General features: G+C 43.8%; 1 pseudogene; it reads right to left on the bottom strand.

The window, feature by feature from the left end:
• Positions 1-3,778: 3,778 nt before the first annotated feature.
• On the bottom strand, positions 3,779-4,214 carry LOC102839585 (annotated as a pseudogene).
• Between the last annotated feature and the right edge of the window lie 925 nt (positions 4,215-5,139).

The following is a 5,139-nucleotide window of genomic DNA, read 5'->3' as shown; positions in this document are numbered from 1 at the left end:
CAGATGATCTCTAAATTCAGGTGGGATATATTCAAGGTCATATTTTGGCTCTCGTGGACTTGTTTTCATTTTCTTCAGCTTCAGTTTGAATTTGCAAAAGAGTAATTGATGGTCTGTTCCACAGTCTGCCCCTGGCCTTGTTTTCACTGATGATATGGAGTTTTTCCATCATCTCTTTCGGCAGATGTAGTCAATTTGATTTCTATATATTCTGTCTGGTAAAGTCCATATATATAATCGTCTCTTATGCTGTCTGAAGAAGGTATTTGAAATAAACAAATAATTGGTTTTCTATCATGCGATCTCCAGCATCATTTCTATCACCAAGGTCATATTCTCCAAGCACTGATCCTTCCTCTTTGCACCCAACCCTTGTATTCCAATCACCACAATGATCAATACATCTTCATTGCATTTTTTTTCATGTTTTATTGTGAATTATGTGATAGTTTACATGGGAGAGCATTAGTTTTACATTCATCTTATCATATATTGTTTCATTGCCATGGTTACAATCCCCTCCATGCATCATCAACCAACCAAAGAGAATACCCTACAAGCCTGCCCCCCAGTTGTCAGCACACAGCCCCTCTCCCTCTCTGTGTGCATGTTTGATCAATTTCAGATTGAAGAAGTTTGTAGAATTCTTCTATTATTTTTCTTCATCACTGGCTTTAGTGGTTGATGCATAAATTTGAATAATAGTGGTATTAACTGGGCTTCCCTGTAGGCGCATGGATATTATCCTGTCACAGACAGTGTTGTACCTCATGACTCTAATCTTTATTGGAAAGAGCCCTAAGATGCTGTAGGACAAGCACTGCACTATTCACCCACAAAGGTCATCAGTTCAAACCCACCAACCACTCATGGGTCAGAGCTGAGGCTGTTGTCTCCCGTAAAGATTGACAACCTTGGAAACCCTATGGGGCAGTTCAACTCTGTCCAATGGGGCTGCTGTGGGTCAGAATGATCTTGACAGTAGTTGGTTTGGTTTGGGGTTTGGTCTATACTCTTCCTGAACACCTGCTATGTGCCAGGCACTGAAAGATGCACTTGAATTCATATGCTCTCCCCAACAAGTCTATGGGGTTGTTGTTGTTAAGCACCGGTGAGTTGGTTCCAACTCATAACAACCCTGAATAGGGTTTCCAAGGAGTGGTTTGGTTTAGTGGGTTTGACCACCAACTTTGCATTTTGTAGTGACCTCGCAGCCCAGTGCTTATCCTACAGCACCACACCAGGACCTTCATTATTATCCCCAATTTACAGGTGAGAAAATGAAGGTTACAGTTATTGTAATGCCTTCTTCACTACGTCCATTGTTAGCAACTGAGCACTTGCGCTGTGTCTGAAGTCTCTTCGCAGCTCTCTGTAGTAGACCTGGAACAGCAGGGGGAAATGTAGAGTGGGGATTTGAACTTGTGCTCACCAGGTCTAAAACACCAGCACCAGTGCAGTAAGAACAGACTAACTGAAGCACTCAGACCAGAACTACAGGGATCCATTCACACATTTCCTGGCTCAGGAACTTGCACAGCGATCTTGAATATCCGAGCTACTATTTAAAAAGCAAAACAAACCCACAGTTGTCTGACTGAATTCTAGAGGAAATTTCTTGCAGCTTCATTGTTAGGTCTGAATCAGCACCAACCAAATTGTAGCACAGTGGGTGACAGCCACAAACAACCCACTGTCATCAAAGCCATTCTGACTCACAGGGACCCTCTGTAGGGGTTCCGAGACTGTAACACTTCTGGGGAGCACACAGACTCCTCTTTCTCCTGAGTAGCACCAACCTTGGGGGTAGCCGCCTAGTGCTTAACCCAGTACACCATTAGAGCTCATAGCATAATCTGTCACTTGTTGTTGTATGCTGTGGAATCGGTTCCGACTCATAGCGACCCTGTACAGGGTTTCCAAGGCTGTAAATCTTTATGGGAGCAGAAAGTCTCATCTTTCTTCTGCAGAACCGCTGGTAGTTTCGAACTGCTGACCGTGAGATTAGCAGCCCGATTCGTAACCACTACGCTACCAGAGCTCCTGTCAGTTAGTGCCCATTAAGTCCCTTACAAGGGACGATTTTATGGGGCCACATAAAATCCTCCAGGCGGAAAGAAGACCCGAGACTTCAGAGTCAAGCCCAGGTGGTGGCCCTTATTTGTGACAAAATAAATGAGACAGGGCTATGGATTAAAAATAAAATCCTATTAAAATCTAGAATCTACAGGTCCTGGAAAATCATGCAAAACCATTTAGAATGTTCTGGAGAGTAGTCTTGCTCTGTTCAGGGGAGGGTGTTTAGGTTATTGTGAGTTGCTATTGAGTTGGTTCCAACCCATAGCTACCCTCTGCCCAACAGAAAGAAATGTGCTGTGGTCCATTCCGTCCTCACAATCACTGTTCTAAGCCCGTTGGCGTTCCTTGAAGGCGTTCATCTTTTTTCCCTGATCCTCTACTTTACCAAGCATGATGTCTTTCTCTAGGGACTGGTTCCTTCTGATAACATGCCCAAAGTTCATGGGATGAAGTCTTACTACCCTCACTTCTAAGAAGCATGCCAACTGTACTTCTTCCAAGACAGATTTGTTCTTCTGGCAGTATTCAGTATTCTTTCACAACACCATCAATTCTTCTTTGATTGACGTTTCTATTCACTGTCCTACTTTTGCATACATATTGAAAATCTCATAGCTTGAGTCAGGCATAACTTAGTCTCTAAGTGACAATTGCTTTTGAGCTCTTTAAAAGAAGTCATTTGTAGCAGATGTGTCTAAAGCAATATGTCCTTTGATTTCTTGACTTCCACTTCTATGGACATTGATTATGGATCCAAGTCAAATGAAATTCTTGACAACTTCAGTCTTTACTCTGTTTATCACGATGTTGCTTATTGGTCCAGTTGTAAGGAGTTTTACTTTATTTATGGAAGAGGGTAAAAAAATAAAAAAGCAACTAGCATCTGCTCCCTTTTCTCTTAGTCATGAAACTACAGTTCAGGGTTGGAGCCCTGGCAGACCGTTAGATAAGCGCTTGGTTGCTAACCACAAGGTCAGCAGTCTGAACCCACTAACCACTCCATGGGGGAAAGATGTGGAAATCTGCTTCCATGAAAATTACACCCTTACACCTGAGCCCATGGACAAAGACATAGCCACAGAGGGCTAGAGCTGAGAGTGAAGCATCCAGCTGATAGGAAGTGAGGGGAGATGCACGAGAACACCCAAATTTGCAGACAGTCCCCATGTGACCTAGCCTCGATGGCTTCATAATCAGAACTTGACTAGAGGAAGAGGAAGATTAAAAACCTTGCATGTTGCTGTGATATTAAATAGGTTTCAGTGGAATGAAGCTTCCACCCTAGGGAGAACTGGGAAGGAAGTCCTTTTTATTACAGGTTTTGACTTTTTTCTTTGCTTTTTAATACAAATGCCTGACGGTGTTCAGTCATCAAGCTACACACTTGGAGACTAGCCACTCCACCCAGTGTGTTCAACATCAACAAATGGAGCATGAAGGAGCCCAGTAAGTGCTGCCTTATTGTTAAGGTAGGACAAGTATTTCCATTGTTAAACAAATGTGTACCTTGATCTTCAGGAGACAGGACCAGCAGCCAGTGCATGCAGATTGTGTATATGTGGACAGAAGGCACTTTTGACATTCTGTTTTGCTATACAGAAACAGAATGAATAAATTAACTCTTTTTTTTTTTTCTAAGAGGTAAGTAAAAGATTCCATTTGATTCTTCTTGAGGGGGAAAGGAGTTGAAAATAGGCATTCACTTTGCAGTTCTCACTTGGGCGAATTCTTTGTAGTTGGTTTGCCCACCACCATCAATGCCTGCTCCTCTGATCATTCTGTCTACTTCTTCATCCGTCAGTTTTTCTCCTATTTGTCATGACGTGGCGTAGTTCTGCCACACTGATGTAATGGTTGCCACCCTTGTCAAAGACTTGGAATGCCTCGTGGATTTCCTTTTAGCTGCCTGTGTTGTCAAAATTTGTCAAAAATTCTGGGAAGCCCATGGTGCCGTTACCATCAGCGTCCGCTTCACTGATCTATCCTTTAACCTAGCTTATGCTAGGCATGAGGCCCAGTGACCTCATGACAGTCCCAAGTTCCTTTGTTGAGAGGGTACCATTGCCATCTTTATCGAATAGGGAGAAAGCTTCCTTGAATTCATCAATCTGCTCTTCGGTCAGCTGATCAGCCATGATACCAGCGAAGTGGGGAGCCCCGAGGGAGCAAAGGTGGTTGCACCAGCACAGAGGCTGTGATGTCGGGGTGTCTCTGATGCTTCACCAGCTGTTACTGCTGGGGCTTAGACGTCGGGTGTGGTGTGCACTGTGCCACCGCCGCTGCTGACTGTGAGCCAGACTCCCAGCACCACTCTGATGGGCCAGTCCATGGAAGCCCTATGGATCACAATGGTCCAGTCATGGAAATGGTAAGAACCTGGCTGCGTTTTCTTCCATCGTGCATACAGTCAATAGGAATGGCAGACCAATTCAACAGCAGCATATAGGGGAAACTCTTCCCAAGTGCCCCCTATATGCTGCCTATCTACAGGAGAAACTCGGCAGAGTCATCCAACAATCCTGAATGGTTAGATATGTTCATTGTTGTTTTACATCAGGAAGCAGGGTCATGAAGGTAGAGACTTGCTTCAGGACTTGGAGTCAGAATTTGAACCCATCTTACTGAGTCTCAAAAAGCATGAGGTGTTTATGAAAACACCTTACCTCACCTTGGACAGACTCTATGTCCACATTGGTAAGAAGTCACAGAGCTGAGACCCAAAGACTCCTTAGCTTCAAAACACTACATTCTCATGCTTCTGGTGATCTGTTTCTGGGGTCTTCCTCAACTCACATGCAACTACACCCTCTCCCCACTGAACAACATGGGTAGGTTCCAAAGACCAGGTTGTTATGTGAAAATCTGCATTATGTGAAAATGGTAGATAACTACATCACTACAAAATTGCATCATATATAACCACCAAACCACTGAGAATCTTGGTGCATCCAAGTTGACTTTACCTTAACCCTCACAGCCAGCGCTCCTCTTGTCTTATGTATGTCTCTCCTTCCTTAATGCCAGATGTACGTGGCTAATGCACAGAATAGCTGAATAAGT

The sequence above is a fragment of the Chrysochloris asiatica genome, unplaced genomic scaffold (genome assembly GCF_000296735.1).
Source record: "Chrysochloris asiatica unplaced genomic scaffold, ChrAsi1.0 scaffold00102, whole genome shotgun sequence".
Taxonomy (NCBI): domain Eukaryota; kingdom Metazoa; phylum Chordata; class Mammalia; order Afrosoricida; family Chrysochloridae; genus Chrysochloris; species Chrysochloris asiatica.
The sequence above is the reverse complement of the archived record's forward strand: the minus strand, read 5'-3'. Positions and strand labels throughout refer to the sequence as shown.